This window comes from Peromyscus eremicus, chromosome 15 (genome assembly GCF_949786415.1).
Source record: "Peromyscus eremicus chromosome 15, PerEre_H2_v1, whole genome shotgun sequence".
NCBI classification, from domain to species: Eukaryota; Metazoa; Chordata; class Mammalia; order Rodentia; family Cricetidae; genus Peromyscus; species Peromyscus eremicus.
The window spans coordinates 17,182,205-17,200,465 of record NC_081431.1 but is presented as its reverse complement, the minus strand read 5'-3'; positions in this window follow the sequence as shown (position 1 = coordinate 17,200,465).

Below are 18,261 nucleotides of genomic sequence, written 5' to 3'. Positions count from 1 at the left end.
GTCCTTCATTGAGAGCTGTCTAAAGAAAATGAAGATTAGTACATTCATACAGGAAAACAGTTTTCCAGGAAACACTGGAAACAGAGTGGTAGGAATAATACCTAACAGTCATTAAGCATTTATTATGCGCCAAACAGCATACTGGGCTTTTCACTCATGTTATCTCGTTTAATCCCCACAAACCCTCATAATTAGTCGCTGTTAGGATCCCCGTGAAAATGCTGACACCCACAAGACTAGAGCATGGGACTAGGAGGTGATGAAAAACAGATCCCGACTCAGATCGTTCTACCTGACTCCAGGGTTCGAGTGTGCTGTTTGTCACCATTGCCAGGACAACCATAGGTATACCACGATATCAGCATGTTTTAGCATCATTCCAGAAGTGAGTTGAGTTTTGCATGGTTGTATTTTATTTTTCATTGACCATAGAGAGGGAGCAGTGTGTAAGCAGAGCACGTTTTTCTGCTATCATTTGGTCTCTGCCCCAAGTCCTTCATGCTTCTGTGCATGTGAGTTCTGCTGTAAAGCTAGCTTTCTTTCCTGAGGAAACTTGAGCCTTTACCATGTGACTGCCCTGTGGAAATCACTGCCTATAGCTGAGTGGTGGACCAGCTGCCTCTTCCTGTCATCATTCGGGACGGCTCCCTCATAATAGAAAGCTGGTGGTACTGGAACCATCCTGTCTGCTTGCCCTGTGAGAAGAGCTGCTTTTATTTCTTCCAGCTGGTGAAACAGAGATCTGATCTAGCCACCCATCAATTCCAACGGTTCATGTGAGCAATGGTGGAGGAAAAGTGTTCCCGAGTCTTCCAGAGTGGCTGTCCACTTGGGAAGTGGTTCTTGGGAGACACCAGAGGGTGTGTACGAGTTGTGAGGTGCAGCTGGGGGCCTACAGAGATGGGCTCATGTTTCTCCACCTCAGCCCATTGCCGTGACCTGCGCGCCTCCTCCAATCTCTCAGTAATCTCGTGCATTTATTTGTCCCCTGATAGTTATGGCGCACCAAACTGTGGAGTGGGATCAAGGACTAATCCGCTGAGCTCCCGTCCCTCCCCAGGCCTGCTGTCTAGTGAGGAGAGAGAAGTACTATGTGCCAGCACCACACCTACGGCCAGTATCAGGGTGAGTGATAGATAGCAAAGTGCTGTGGTTCAGTGTGCCAGTTACTCTCCATGTTGCTGGAACAAAATGTCTGACAGAAACAAGGGAGGAAGGCCTATGTGAGCACACAGTTTCAGAACATACAATCCATCATGGTGAGAAGGCAAGACAGAGCAGGTCAGGGCAGCTGAAGTGTATGCTAATGCCCTTGACGTAGCAGCTGGATCTTGAAGTAGGGGGCTAGACACCCCTCTAGTGATCTATTAACACCTATCGGGGATGCCATGTAAAGATTCTACTTCCAGCAGTACCATCATCTGGGATCAAAATGTGCAAACATGGGCTTGGGATGGAGGTGGGGGCCTTCATAAGCCAAGGGAGCTGGCATGTGAACTGGGCTGTAAAGGACCAGTGGAACTTTCCCGAAGAGCTGCCCTCTGTAGTATTTGGTGGCATGGTTGTAGCATATTTTATTTACCCAGTCCCCTTTAAGGGACACTGAGGTTTTCAATCTTTCAGAAATTCTGAGGTGAATAGCGGTGGGGGGGAGAATCAGCATCTGTGGGGGCACAGCGCCTCAGGAAGCTGGCCGAGGCTTCCTCAGACAGACGCAGAGTTCAAAGTCATAAATCCTCCCTGGCGAGGGGAGAGTGCCCGTGTTTCTTGTTTCTATTTTGTACCATAAATTTAAAAACCTTTATTTATATTTTCCTGGGGCTTTCAGTCACCTTGAGTATCTGGCTAAAATCTCTTTGTCTTGAACTATCTACATGGAGATTAATGCTGTGGAAGTGGCGGAAGAGCTGGTCTTGTAGAAATGTTTATCAGCTAAATGCCTGGAAAGAGCTGTGTAATAAAACCCTGGCTCTTCAGCTGTGGACGGTGTGAAGCACAGTGCCGGGGTGGCTTTTTTCCCTACCCCTCTTCTTGAGGCTAATAACTTAGAAAGCCAGCAAAGATTTCCTATGACATTCAGAAATATCAATATAAAAGCCTTTAAGCCCTGTAAAGAAAATTCTCTTCTTTATTTTTTCCACTGCTATTGAGACACTCCTAAAGATAGTCAGGGCTGGGCAGTTCTTGCAAAGACTGCCACTATGGTTTATATGGTAGGTGCTAGAAAAATCAAAGTACAGCCACCTGGTTGGTTTTCCCTCCATGTTGGTGATGGAACCCAGAGTTCTGTGCATGCTAAGCATGTGATAGACCACTGAGCGACACCTAACCCCTCAGTTTTAAATATGTCCCGAGTAGAGAATGATGACCACCAGGCTGGGCACCGCTATTCAAACCAAAGTCACAGTCCTGGTTCCTGAGAATTACCAATGTTTAAATACGTTTAGCCGTGAGAGGGTCCTGCCCTGACTGTCGCGTTTCCTCCATACTGTCATTACACTGACATCTGAAAGACCCTAAAGCAATGAGAGAAAAAGATGACGAGGAGTTAGGATGGGCCATGGCGCTTATAGAACACGGCTGAGATCGAAACTGCAGGGCAGCTTCTTCAAGGAAGACACCAATAATAGTGTTTGTTGTTGTTGTTTTTGTCTTTTGAGACAGGGTTTCTCTGTGTAGCCCTGGCTGTCCTGGAACTTGCTCTGTAGACCAGGCTGGCCTCGAACTCATGGAGATCCACTTGCCTCTGCCTCCCAAGTGCTGAGATTAAAGGTGTGCACCTCTCAGTAATGCTTGTTTTGAGAATTGTTAGAGATTGAACTTGGGGCCTCATGCATGGGAAACATGTGCTTTACCCTATCTGCACCCACTTTATGAATGGATGGTCAATGTAGAAGAAGAGAGGGAGAGAGAGGAGGCCTATGTGAGGTGGTGAGGATACCTTAGGTCTTTGAAGTTCACCCCTGCAGTATCCTCTGGAGAGCAGTGAGAACCCCAGATACAACCTTCTAAGCCTTTAGCAACCAATGAGAACTCTGGAAGCTCCCTCAAGCACCTGACATGTAGGCAGAGACCAACTCATGCCTCTGCCTATTACTGGGGGTTCAAGAATTCCAGATTGCAAGAATGATTGACAATAGAAGAAAATCATGGGTAGCTTTAAAATTTATTATAATAGGTATTTATGATTAATAAGCCGAAAGAAAAGTGTGACCCTTTTGCCAAGGCATAGCCATGTTTCAGTAAAATAGTGTCTTGCTTCTGATGATTATAATAATGATAACAAATACAAATTTGAGTGTAACCTTCAAGGTTAGCTGAGCCCAGATCCCCTTTTCAGAAAGTAATAATAAGAAACTGGGGAGCTTATTTCTTTGCCTCAGTAGAAATGTCTGGGCAACAGAGTCTCTGTGTTCAGCCCATAAACACACAGGTGTCTTACCCATGCCAGTATCTGCATAGCTTTTCGTGTATGCCTGTGTTTGCCATGCAGCAGGTGGTATTTGGGGCCTCCCACGTGCTAGACTAGAGATCTGCCACTGAGCTGCCCGCCCCTCCAGCCTTGCATATCCCTTGTGCCATATTTCATTCTACCACTCACATTTAAAGGACTGCTGGTATTATTTTCAACATTTCAGAAGTTCTGAATTAAATCACATGGGACATTCGGTCCAGATCTAACCAGAACTCAGCCTCCTTTCCCTTACCTTCTTTTGCCTGGTGCATTTTTGCTTGTCCTTGTTCCATTGTGTCTCAAGCATCTGGTTTTGGGTGTGTCTCTGGTGTACCCAAGACTGAATGTGCATGTCTAGCAACCACTATCATCTCCACAATACACGTGAAAACACTCTCCCACTTGTGAGATGAGAAGTCTTTTTTTTTTGGTTTTTCGAGACAGGGTTTCTTTGTATAGCTTTGATGCCTGTCCTGGATCTCACTCTGTAGACCAGGTTGGCCTCGAACTCACAGAGATCCGCCTGCCTCTGCCTCCCGAGTGCTAGGATTAAAGGTGTGTGCCACCACCACCTGGTGAGAAGTCTTTTGAGCTAACTTCCTAACTGGGATGGAGCCTGATGGTCTAACCTGAGTGGTATGCACTGAAGGAGATTCCCCGGGGAGGGCCGGGTTAGGCTCCTCCCACCCCACCTGTCATTCAACTAGGCCCCTCCCCACCCAAACACCGCCTGTCTTAAAAACCACAGAGAGGGAGGTGTTGGTAGAGATGATGTTAATCCAGGCCAAACATGTGTTTGTCAAGCACAGACTGCTGCTTCCGAAATATTTAGAGCAGATATAATTCAGAACTAATCTTGTCAATTACATTTTTCTTAAAGGTGCATTTATTTATTTTATGTGTATGTGTGTTGTTTATGTGTGTACCATCTGCATTCAGTGCCAGAAAAGGGTGTTGAACCCCGTGAAGCTGGAGTTTCAGGTGGCTCTGAGCCACCTGAATCAAACCCATGTCCCCGGAAGAGCAGCAAGTGCTCTCAACCATACAGCCATCTCTCCAACTCCTACATTTTTCTTTAGTTGTGAAAAACTGCATATTTTATAGTTAAGACATATTTTTAGCATATTTCAGGAGGTCTTACGTATCTTTTTATGACGTTCTACTAAGCAATACAATAGAGAAACAGCTGTATGTTGCACAGTCTTTATACATTTTGACTTTATGGGCGCCAAGTGTAATCTTTGTTCCCGTAAGCAAGAGGAAGTTCATCATGAGAATGGGTTTCTATGTTCCTGAACAGTAGACACTGTTTTGGCTGCAGCAGTCTGAGCCAGGGTCAAAGGCCATCACTCTCCAGCTCTTGCTTCTGTTGCTTTGGGGATGCCAACGTTCTTCCCTCATATTATCAGCTTGGCTGGGGGTGTACCTTAGAGGAAGAGCGCTTGCCTAGCATACGTGAGCCTTGGCTTTTATTCCGAGCATCACCCCATCCCAAAACACACACACACACACACACACACACACACACATAGACACACATGATCATGTACACACACACTTTCACAATGCATGCTTGCATATATGCATGACACATGTGCACCCACATTGTTTAGCTAGGCATGGTGACACATACCTGTAATCTTAGAACTGGGGAGGCAGAGGTTAGAGGATTCCCAAGCCTAAAGCCAGTCTATGGTACACAGTAAGACTCTGTCTCAAAAACCCAAACATATATATATATATATATATATTTTAAAAAACTAAATAAATTCAGGTGACTGAAATCAACTTTTCCCTGGCAGAGGTCCACCGTGAAGACAATGTTTTCATCTCTAGCCTTAGATCAGTGTTCTTGGACTGTATTGTCATTTGAAGGGCTAAGTGCATCTTGGACCATCCCCAAGGAGCTTAGGCCCTGATGCTGTTCCCCACCCCGTAACCAAAGGCAGAGTTGGGCCTCCACAGGAATGCCCCAGAGTGGGGGAGAGATGCATGTCTCAACAAGTGCTGAGCAGAAATGAACAGATCTTCCATAGTTCTCAGGCCTCTAAGCGGAGGGAAACCACCCCCCTCCTCCTTACCCTAACCCTGAGGAGCTTCATGGAAGCATCAGGTCCCCTTTCTGATCTGATTTTCACTTCCTTAGTTCCTTTTTGTTTGTTTGAGACAGGGTCTCTTTATGCAGTTCTGGCTGGCCTGGAACTTGCTTTGTAGATCGAGCTGGGCTCACACTCATAGAGATCCGCCTGCCTCTGATTCCCTGGTCCTGGGATTAGAGGCCTGCACCACCATGCCTGTCCGCTTTCTTAATTCTTGATTCTTCTCTGCCCCTTGCCATGTCTGACTGATCTCTCCATATGTGCTCAAACAAGGAAAGTCACTCTCTGTACTTACTTTGCTTCAGGGTACCCGAAGGGGAGGCCACAGATGTGGCAGATCTTACCTGAAGGTCAGAGTTAGGAGGGAATTACTTAGTAACACATGACAATACACAGTTAAACTTTCAATACTGACCCATTAAAATGCTTCCCATGTTACAAGATTCAGCCTTTCAAATGCAGAGCTCAATGGCTTTTGGTAGCATATTTGAGGTTGGAGAGCTGTTACTCCCATATAACTATTTACTATTTCCTTCTTCCCACAGAGAAGCTCAAAACTCAGTGGTAGCTCTGCTCCATCCATCCCCCCACCCCCGCCCCACCCCTGGACAACCACATGTCTGCTGTCTCTCTATGGGTTTGCCCGCTCTGGACATTTCCTATAAATGGAATCACAGAATGTGTGGCCTTTGTGTCTGGCTTCTTTCGTTTAGGATGAATTTTTCAAGGTTCATCCATGTTCCATGTTGTATTATGCTCAAAAGACTCCAGTTCCAAGTAGTCAAAATCCACCTGTTAGTGGTAGCATTTTAAATGTGTAGATTTTGCTGGACTTTGGTCAGAAGAAGTTGTTCACATTGCATTCTTCTTGTGTGTCTGCACACAGCACACACGTAGGCCAGAAGCAGGGTCCAGATCCCCTGGAGCTGGAGACAGGAGCTTGTGAACTGGCAGACATGGGTGCTGGGAACTGAACTCAGGTCCTCTGGAAGAACAGTAGGTGTTCTTAACTATTGAGCCACCTCTCCAGCCCTTCACTTTGTTTTTTGAGACAGGGTCTCTCACTGGAGCTCACTTGGCAGCCTCAGGAGTCTGCCTGCCCCTTCTTCCCAGCGCCGGGATCTAAGTTTGTGGGGATCCACCTTGGGCCCTCATGTTTTTCTGGCAAGTACTTTAGACTGAGCCACTTCCTCAGCCATGTTGTAATATATATATATATATTTTGTTTTTTTCGAGACAGGGTTTCTCTGTGTAGCTTTGCGCCTTTTCCTGGAACTCACTTGGTAGCCCAGACTGGCCTCGAACTCACAGAGATCCGCCTGGCTCTGCCTCCCGAGTGCTGGGATTAAAGGCGTGCGCCACCACCACCCGGCTGTAATATATTTTTAATTAATGTATATTAGTTGTGTAAATTGATGGATTTATTCTGACATTTCCACATATACATAATGTACTTTGGTCATATTCAACCCCTATGACCAACTTGTCTTCCTTCTTCGGCAGTTGATTCCCTTCTTCTTTTCAAAAGTTCCCTCTCTACTTTCATGTCCTTTTAAATGTAGGTTCTGAAAAGGAGAGAAAAACATGTGCTATTTGTCTTTTTGAGCAAGGCTTGTTTCCCTTAACACACTCACCTCTATTTCCATCCATTTTCCTGCAATGACATAATTTCTTTCTTCTTTAGAGCTGACTAAACTTCAAGCATGTGAGCATGTGTGTGTGTGTGTGTGTCTGTGTGTGTGTTCACAGTTTCTTTATCCAATCATCTACTGTTCATTTGTCAGGCTGGTTTCATAGCTTGGCTATCGTGAGTAGTACAGCAATACACACAGATGTCCCTGTGTCTTTGTGATGTGTTGACTTAGATTCCTTTTAGTATGCACCCAGGAGTGATGTTCCCGAGTCATAGGGTAGTCAAAGGCTTGATCTCAGCATTATAGTGCTGTAGGACCTTTAAGAGGTGGAGCCTGGGGAGGAAGTTAGGTTATTCCGGGAAGTACCGTAGAGGGGATATGGATGCCCCGGACCCTTTCATTGCCTCTCCTTGGCTTCCTGGGTGGCAGTGAGGGTCCAGTTGAGCTCCACCACATGCTCCCTGGCATCACCACGATGTACCCACACTGGAGGCCTAAAAGGCTAGAGACAAGCCTTTAAAACTGAGCCAAGTAGACCTGACTTTATAAGCCGGTTCTCTCAGGTACTTTTTACAACACGGGAAAGCTAAGAAACACAGCAACTTACTTGAAGCTCGGGTTTAGTAAAGACAAATGAGCAAGTCATCAGTTGGGGGTCTCAGCCATACCATTCGTGTCTGTATAAGAAGGGGAAGTCTGGACACAACACACATAGAAGAAGATGCTTCGAAGTGACATAGAAGAAGATAGCCACCCACAAGGCAAGAAGTGAGGCTCAAACAGCTCCTTCCCTGCCAGACTCCAGAAGGAACCAACCCTGCTGACCTACAGAAGGTGTCGATCTTGGATCTTGACCTTAGATGATCTTGAGCTTCCAACTTCTAGAAACACAACAGTAAATAGATGTTCCATAAACCACCTCACCCATGGTACTTCGTTGCCGCAGCCCAAGCAAATGGAGGCAGAACCATTCGGAGAGGTGCTGAGGTCACTTGAGGTCATCCATGCTGCGACACACCTGGAGTCTTAGCTGCTTGGAGAGGCTGAGGCAAGATGCTCATGGGAACATAGGTGCTGGAGAGCAGCCTGGGAAACCAACGTAAGAAAGAGTGACTTACATTTCAGAAGGCTTTGCTTGGCCACTGAATGGGACCTGGACTGCATGAGAAGCGCAGATGGAGCCATAGAGATCCATCTACAGCCATCGTGGTAGCTGGGTGCTGGGAAGTGCTCAGACGGAGGGAATGGTTTCAGAGTGGAACCGGTGGGTGTCTTGGTGGGTTCAGGGCTGGAGATAGGAACCCAGGGCCACCAACAGATACCTGAAACCATGAGATAGGTAAAGCCACCAGGAGGTGGAGGACAGACGGAAAAGTGACAGACCGAGCCCTGGTGTCCTTCCTGGCACGGGCAGGAAGAGGGCCAGGCGGCAATAAAGGTTGCTAAGAAAAAGTGATGGGAGGGGGCAGGAGAAGCTAGAAGAGGGGCCCTGGGAGTCCAGTGAGGAACAAGTGTCAGGGATGGAAGGATGTCGCGTCAAAGAGTACCGACATCTGGTACCCAGTGCTGGCCCTACCTTTGACAGCCCGGCAAACATGAGTCCATTCTTATTTTTATAAATGTCACCGCTGTGAGGGGGGAGTAAGGAGTGTGACAAATAAACGCTAAGCCTTCATGCTTCATCACACAGAGTAAAGAGCCGATTCTCAAACGGTAAATCAAGAAACTGCTGGCTAAGCACATCCAGCTCAGAGCAGAATCTCCCAAGGAGCCGAGCCGCCGCCCCGAGGAGAGGCAGGGCAGAGGGCGCACAGCCAGGTCAGGGGATTTCAGAAATGAGCCTTTGCTATTATTTGGTCTTTAAACTATCATATGCGTCCTTCTTTTGTAAAGAAAACTGAAAGGACACTGAGAGGACTTCTGTGCACAGGCACTCACCATGGTGGTGATTTACAGGGTGTTGCAGAGCCCTGCGTGGTTGTGGGGCGGACCAACATTTGCTGGTCTCCTGTTGAAGACTCCTGCTTTAGTGCAGGTTGTCTGGGGCCTTCCCCTTGCTGCTGTTTGTCACACTGGGGAGCAAATCACAGGCTTTACACGTGGTAGGCAAGCATTTTGTTAGTAAACTATATTCCTCCCCCGCATCTTTTTACTTTTTAATTTTGAGACTAGGTGCCACTAGGATGCCCAGGCTGTCCTTGAACTTGTACATATCCTGCCTGAGCCTAGGGCATCTTGTTCTTATTCATTAGGCTCTTTGCTGGCTCAGTGACAGGAGCCCTGCCCTGGGAAGGCTAGGAATGACCCAGGCTGTGGGAGAAGGAAGTAATTAGATCCCTTTCTTCCAGGCTGATTCTTCTGCTTACCCCCTGCTGCTGGAATTGGGTAGCAAATGAGCTGCCATAGTCCTACCCACCCCCACCACCCCATCATCTCCAAGTACAAGGTCTTCTGTACCACCCAGGCTCAGAAAAGACCAAGTGACCTTCCTGCATTAGAAAATGAGAATTCTCAGGAGACGAACAGAAATGCAGGCAGAAAATGACTGAAATTACTGGGTATCAGGAGAGATGATGACCTGGGCGAGAGAGAAGGTGTGGGGGGAGGACAGGGTAAAAGTGTCTGTGACTCAGTAATGACACGATGTGAAGCTGTTTGCTTATTTTGTTCTGGCTTTTACTCCAAATGAGCAGTTCTGGCTGTCACACAGTGCAGGGCCAAGTATAAATCCAGCATTCATAATGGAGGCCCCCAGGGTGATGGTGGCATGGGGGTCCAGAGATTCCCTGGCGTGAGGAAGAGAGACTGGATAGGAAAGCTGAATGGGAGAAGACAGGAGATGGGTGAGGGGAGAGAGGAGGTCCAAACAGTGACAGAGAGGGGACAGACACAGTCGGTGTGGGGAAGAGGGGCTGGCCAGGTCAAATCTGGCCTTATTTTGTGAGGTAGTGTCGTGGGCCAACATGTCGGCATCCCACAGCTTCCAGAGGAGATGCCCATGAGCTTGATACCTTAAGAGTAAAAGAACTTTCTGTCTCACAGTCTGGGTCCAGAAATTCAAGCCTCGTGTTAGCAGCGCCATGATGCCTCTGGAGTCTAGGAGGGAGCTCTCCAATCCTTTCCAGTTCCAGGCATTCCTTGGTGTGTGCTAGAGTGTGCTGGCACACTCGTGTGTTCTCTCATAGCTTTCCTCTCTGCTGTTATCTGTTTCCCTTCCTCTGGAGAAGGGAGGATGAGCGCCCAAATCCCCTTTTCACTGGAGAGTGGAGATATCAGTGTTTCACCAGTTCATTGATACCTGAGCCTCAGTGAGGGCCAAAGACTCCCAGCCCGTGAAGAGCTAGGAAGCGGTGGGGGTGTCGGAGGGTGTGGAAGTGGGGACTGATGTACTAACTCAACTTTCCACAGCACAGTCAACCATCTGGCTCAGGCCCTGGATTTTGGGGGAAATCCTCATTTCCTTACTCCTCTCTCATTCCTCACCTGGCCTGCCAAAGTCTACCTGCACATGACCGCCCACCATGGTTGAACCAGGAGGACACTATGTTATGTGAAATAAGCCAGTCACAGCGTGACAGATACTTTATGATTCCACTTCCCTGAAGTGACTATAGTAAAAAGCCTGCCTGGCATCTGTGGAGCAAGAAGGTAGGCAGAGAGAAGTGGGTTTTGTGATCTGGAATTTGAGTGTGTCTTAGTTACTTTTCTGTTGCTGTGATAAAAATACCCTAACCAGAAGGAAGGGTTTATTTTGTCTCACAGCTCAAGATACTTCCTCCCATCATGGCGGGGAGGTAAAGCCAGTGGGAGCTTGAAGCGACTTGTCAAATGACTTCCCTAGTCAGGAAGAAGGAGCAATGAACGCAAGCTCAGCTGCATTTCTCCAATTACACGCTCCAGGATGCTGGCTATGGATGGCTGCCACCCACAGTGGGCGGGCCTTCTTACTTCAACTAATGCAGTCAAGACAATCTCCCACAGAAATCTCTCCCCAGAGATCCTTCTCCCAGGCGAGTCTGAATTCTGTCCACTTGGCACTTAGCACTAACCACCCCAGAACCCCTTGCTCTCTTTGTGATGTTGGGCTCATTTTCTAACCTTTTTGTGTTTTCTCTCATAGCTAAGTAGAACAACCCTGCTAATTTTGCCCAGGAGAGACAGAAGCCAGGACATTGCAGTCACTTAGCACCCATGCCTCCGCACTTGTGTGGAGGTCAGAGGACAAGCTGTAGCAATCAGTTCTCTCCCACCTTGTGGGCCCTGGGATCAAATTCAGGTTGTCAGGCTTGGTGGCCAAGTGCCTTTACCCACCGAGCCATGTCCAAGGTCCAACCCTATTCTTATTTCTCTTTTGAGAGAACTGCTTTCTAAACGTCTGCTCAAAGATGGGGAGTTCAAAGCCAGCTTTTTGTTTTTGTTTTTGTTTTTTGTTTTTGTTTTTCGAGACAGGGTTTCCCTGTGTAGCTTTGCACCTTTCCTGGAACTCACTTGGCAGCCCAGGCTGGCCTCGAACTCACAGCTTTTTGATGTGGGAAGTGTGGCGGACACTCTGGCCCACCTTCCCACCTTTGGCTTTCTCATCCTTTGGCGTTCTTTCCTTTCACACTTAAATTCCCATGGAGGGGGTGGGTGGTGGTGGTGACGCCTCTCAGCTCGCGTGTCTCTGCCTCTCCACCATGTTTATTTCTTCTTAAAGATCTTTCGAAAGATGACAACTAAAACATACCTATTCTCCCAGCTGCTTAGAAGGCTGAGGCAGGAGGATTGCTTGAGCCAAGGCTTTCAACACGATGAGGACCCCATCACAAAAGGAAAAGGGGGGGAAAAAGAGTAGAAAAATGTGCCACTGAGCCCGGCTGTGTTAGAACTGAGGCTTAGGTGCTCTGGTTCTTCTCGGAATCCAGGCACCTGCATTCATCTCAGCTGAGAGCCCCTAAAATCCACCACAGAGACGCTTTAATAAAATAAGTCTCGCTAGCTTCCAGTGAAGTCTTGTAGCTGCCTAAAAGTCAGACTACGTACAGCAGGTACCCGGGACACCAGCCACGGCTCCTTTGCTGCAGGACCGCGGTATTTATTGCTTCTCCTTCTTCTGAACACACGGGGGCGCTGTTCTCTTCTCCTCCTTCTCCTCCACCCTCCTCCCCTTCTTCCCACCTCCTCCTCCCTCTTCTGCGTCCTCCTCCTGTTTCTTCTCAGTATATGTTCACTGTTCTGTGCAGGCAGTGAATTTGGACATGGGAGAACACCGGTGAGTGGGGGCCACGGGGATGTCTTCCCATGCCCTCTTCAGCCGTTCTTGGGCTCGGCAGCAGGACCAGGAGGCATTTAGCATTGACTCCGTGACTTCTCACCCTGTTGCCTGTGGTTTCCTGGAGACTTGGTTGCCTGGCAAACCCACAGCAGGACCATGATTCTCCTGGGACTAGGATTCTTCATTCTCAGTGTGGGAATGAGAATGTTTCCTCCCTCACAGGTGGCTGCAAGGAATTATAAACCAATAAAGTGATTGCTTAGCATATGGCTGAATGTCAAGGGTGATATAAATGCTTAATTTCATTTATTAAATAGTAGTTCAGTGGCCATATGATGTTGCTGTGGAAACCATAACTCCTGAATTTCCTGACACTTACCTATGCTGTTATTTTAAAATGAAATTTTACATTTAAATCCTGTGAATTTTTTTTCCCTTGAGACGGACTCTAACTACATAGTCTTGGATGGCCTGGAGCTGGCTATGTAGACCAGGCTGGCTTTGAGTTTGAAGAGATCTATCTGCCTCTGCCTCCCAAGTGCTAGGATTAAAGGCAGGCCCTGCAACACCTGGCTTCTTTTGAACTTTTAATGTTGGAAAAGCAATAAGAAGGATTAGAACTCGATCCACCTCAGCCTTCTCAAAGAAACTGCACGATAGGCCTGCACACGCATTGCTTATTGTGCACACGCACACACACACACACACACTCACGCACATTCACACACATACATGCACATGTGCATGCACAATCCAAATAAATAAGTGTGAAAAGAAAGAAAGAAACTTGTAAGAATTGCCAGTGTCCCCCCACCCAGAAGCACCCAGTTATTCTCTTTTTTCCCCCCAACTGGATGTCTCTCATTCATCCATGTATACATACATCAATCACTGACTCTTTCTATCCATCTGTCCCTTCCTCCCTCCCTTGCTCCATCCATGCATCCATGCATGGATGCATGCATCCATCCATGCATTCACCCATGCATCCATCCATGCATCCATCCATCCATCCACCCACCCCTACATACACAGTTTTAATTCACGGGTTGAATGGGCCCCACGAGAGTTGGTCAGGACTGTTGATTTTCCAGTCCCGAGTTTGAATAGAGCAGACGTGGTGGTGGTGGAGCTGTCATGGCAGATTGAGATGTGACAGCAGACCTGTGTGACTCTGAGATGAGTTGAAGGTGACAATGGGTGCATTTGCTGTAGTGATGGGTACCACAGGTCCCTCCTGCTGGTTCCTGGCTCAGGGAGCACACAATAAAGGGTCTGAGCAACAACAACATGATGTAGAAACACTAGCCTTCGTCCTAAGCCTTGCTTGAGCAATTAATTCCTGGACTCCAATACTCCCTACATGTCCCTCTAGATCCCTAGCAGGTCCTCAGGTGGCTCCCTCCTCCTTCTTCATGGCCCAGGAAGTTATCTACTGCCTGTTTTCATGTCCTCCTTCTTCATGTCCTTGGGAGCCATCTCTGGCCTGCTTGCATGTACCTCTCTGTCCAGCACCCTATGGCTGGCTCTCCTGGTTCTCATTTCCACTGATCACCAGCAGAGACTCAAGTGGCCAAGCTGGAGACAGCTGCGCCCTCCCCAACCCCTGCCTCCTGGCCCCAATGAACTTCCTCTGCAATTTTTTATAGAAATCACAACTTTTAATTAATCACACATTCTCAGCTTTTTTTTAAAAAGGACTCTTCTATTCTTAACAGAAACCAGCCAGTGTCTTGACACCCTTCTCAGACCTGGGGTTCAGACTCACAAGATCTCCATGAAAATAACATCCGTGGGACCGGGGCTGGGCACTCTGAAATCCTGGCCACACAGGTCGACTCTGACACTCTTGTTTCAGAGGAACAAGCAATTGGATTATTATCATTTCTAAATCTCTCTTACTTTTTTATTTTTTGGTTTTTTTGGGACAGGGTTTCTCTGTGTAGTTTTGGTGCCTGTCCTGGATCTCGCTCTGTAGACCAGGCTGGCCTCAAACTCACAGAGATCCACCTGGCTCGGCGTCCCGAATGCTGGGATTAAAGGTGTGAGCCACCACCGCCCAGCTTCTCTTACTTATTTTAAGTATCTGGAAATCATCCGGACTCCTCCAGGCCCCTCCGTTCATCTCTATCATGTGATGGAGTGCAGATAGCTCTTAATCGTCCCTTCGTCCTATGCTTCTTTTCCCTCTCCCATCTCATTAGAAACAACAGCACAACAAAAACTACAGAACCACAGCTTTGTTAGGCTGTGTTTACATGTAAAATCCACTCTATTTAAAGTATTCACTGCAACAACTTCTTTGGTAAATCTACTGAGTGATGCAGCCACCATGATAAATAGGTTCTGGAACCTTTCCGTCGTCCCAGTAAGACATTTCATGCCTACTCTACAGTCAGCCTCTGTTCCCATCCCAAGTCCCAGGCAACTCTATGCTACTTCTGTCTTTGTACGTTAGCCCTCTCGGAATGTTTTACGCCAATGGAATCACACCGCACCTGGTCTCTGCTTCCGGGTTCCGGTCACTAGGCTCAGCGATTTTATGGTTCACCAGTGCCGTAGCATATATGAGTCTTTCTTCATTTTGATTGCCAAATTGATATCCCATTGTATGGCTATGTCACGGCCTGTCCATCTGTCTATCAGGTGAGGACACCGCAGTTTGGCTACTCATGGACAATGCTGCCTAGAACTTTTGTGGACAAATACCTAAAGGCCAACTTTTTTTTTTAAATTTGTACTAGAGTGGACATACCCAGTGGGACTGATGGATATATAATAATTTTGCATCTAACTTCTTGAAAAACTGCCAAACTGTTTTCCAAGGTGGCCGCACTATTTATTTCCATCGAACTGTACAGGTGTCCTTCTCCTCGGTCCGTATTCTCACCCATGCTGCCACTGACTGTCTCTTGGATAATGGTTGCTCTAATGTAACCTATCTCGCTGTGGCTTTGGTTCCTCATTTCCTGAGTGGCGATGGTGCCGAGTGTCACACCACATGCTTGGGGCCCATCTTTGGGTTAGGTTGTTTTCTAATCACTGAATTGTAATCTCTTCCCTCCCCTCCACCTTCCATCCCTACCAGCTCGAAGAGACACTGTGTCCTCAGCACAGACTCCCGCTTACTCAAAACCCCTCGGGTTTCCATTGCCAAAGTTAAACTTCTGAACTTTTGAAATGCGGGATCCATCTTGTCCTTATATACTCCCATTGGTGTATGGAAAAATGGCTTTGCTGGGGCTCCCTTTCATTTCCTTCCAGGGGTTGGTTTCTTGTCTGAAGTCTTCCCTGTGGATTCCTTCATCCTGAGTTTAGAAGCCCAGCTGAAAGCCACCTTCCCCACCAGTTTTTCATGACCCCTCCAGTGAAAATGTCACTTCCTCTGATGTCCCATATCTTCAATGAGAATGCTTCCAGGTTCGTTCTAGAGGAGGGTGATCTGGTCTGCCAGAGGCACAGTGAATTTGTTCTATTCTGGACTTGAACTTCTGCAGCTTTTCTGTTTCTTTACTTTGCCTCCCTCCTTCCCTCCCTCCCTCCTCCTCCTCTCCCTCCCTCCTCCTCCCCCCTCCTCCTTCTCTCCCTCCCTCCTCCTTCCCCCCTCCTCCTTCCCTCCCTCCCTCCTCCTGCCCTCCCTCCCTCCTCCCTCCCTCCTCCCTTCCTCCCTCCTCCTTCCCTTCCTCCCTCCTCCTTCCCTCCCTCCCTCCTCCTTCCCCCCTCCTCCTTCCCTCCCTCCCTCCTCCTGCCCTCCCTCCCTCCTGGCCCTCCCTCCCTCCTCCTGCCCTCCCTCCCTCCTCCTGCCCTCTCTCCCTCCCTCCTCCTTCCCTCCCTCCCTCCTCCTTCTCTCCCTCCCTCCCTCCTCCTTCCCTCCCTCCTCCTTCCCTCCCTCCCTCCTCCTGCCCTCCCTCCCTTCTCCCTCTCTGACTCTGCTTCCTTCTAACACGGCCTCAAGCTCACTATGTAGCCAAGGATGACTCTGAACTTGTGGTCCTCCTGCCCTAACCTTCCGAGTGCAGACATTACAGGCATGCTCCACAGTGACTTCAGGCTGGGCCTTTCTTCTTCATCACTGTAAATGGTGACACATGGGACACTGTGATATGTTTTCAAAGCAGGTGACTTCCTGTGCTCCTTGGTGGCATGGACCGAGGTGGTCAGCGTCACACTTGAGATTAGCAGGCTGAGCCCTCTCTGTCCCTCTTCTCTTTATTCTTTTGAATGACAGCTTTTGTGTGACAACAGGAAGGACTACTCTAGCCACATGGCGTTTGCCCATACACCTTCTTTCTCTCTACCATTCTCTTCTGAATCTGGGAACTTGGGGCTGAAGTCAAGGCTTGGAATTGGGCTGCGAGTATACCTCAGGGATAGGACACTTGCTTAGCTCAGGCGAACCTAGGTTCCATCCCCAGCACTGAGGGAAAAAAAAAAAGATTTGGAATTTAGCACAAAAGGAATTTCTAAAAATAAAGTAATTAGCTGTTGAAACAATGTTCCAAGAGTGGAAAACCTTCTTAAGCTCACAGGATGACCTCCTCTTCCTCTACAGTAGTGACCAAACACGCAAATTAAAATCAGCTTGGCAGTCCACACATGATCATATGCTCCCAGAACACCGGTGGATCATATGCAAATATTGTCTGCATATTCATCAAGATGCCACATGGACAGTGTAAGCTGCTTTAATTATCTTTCAAGGAGCTACCCGGCCGCCTCTGGCGCGCACATTGCCGGCTCTGCTGGCATGTTGCTGCCCGGACTGATATGGAAATTAGTTCAAAGGAAAGACAGTAAAAAGGAGTGGACTCTGTTATATTTTGTGCTCTGTGTAGCAATTAGGAGTTGCGGGGCTGATTTGGGGTTTTTATTTCTGACTTGTACTTTTGGGCTCTTGAAGACACAATGGCATCATATATTTTAGCTATAAATTTTATGAGCCATTCATCTGTGAGGTATAAACAAAGGAGAAGCTAAATTGGATGCTCTGAAATATAAAAGCTCATGAAGCATTCCCAAAGAAGTTATGTGCACGTCATAATTAAACAACAAGGAAAGTGGCTTCTGAACTTCATTCTTATTCAGATAGTGGGCTTGAACTCTTGCATTTGTGTTTTGTGGTCACAGAGGGACCAGAGACACTGCTTCTTACCCACAGGCATCAGTGGAACCAATTGATTACTGTTCGTAGAAGTTTTGGGTGGTTACAAGCTAATATATGATTTTTCATTCCTAAAATAAGGATATTTAAAAACAAGCTAAATCCTGAAGAAATCCTGCCAACATCCTTGAATGTGAAGAAGTGAGAAACATTCCATCCACCTCACCTATCCCCCTTTGCAAAGGCTTATTTGTGTCACCGGGATTCTTCAGTTTAATAGAAAATAAGATCACAGCTAATCTCCACAGGCTGCACAGCACAGAAAACCCCCTTGAAACTATGTAATAGCCTCAGCTGAGGTAGAGCATTTATCAGGTGTGTGTGTGTGTGAGGCCCGGGTTTCACCTTCAGCATGGGGGTGGGCTCCTTGGGGGGATTTCTAGAGGCTTAAGATACACTGAAGAAGCCCTTAGTAGAATTAGGGAGCAAGTATCTTACATACAAAATTGAACTTTCTTTCAAAAATGATGATAAAATGGACAAGAATACCAACAACAAACCAATTCGAAGCTCCCCAAGATCATATGTTGGCTTGTAACAGCTCGAAACTTCTATGAAAAACAATTAGTCGATTCCATTGATACCTTCAGGTGAGAAGCAATGTCTCTGGTCCCTCTGTGACCACAGATATAAATGCAGAGGTGAACAGCAGGTGGAAA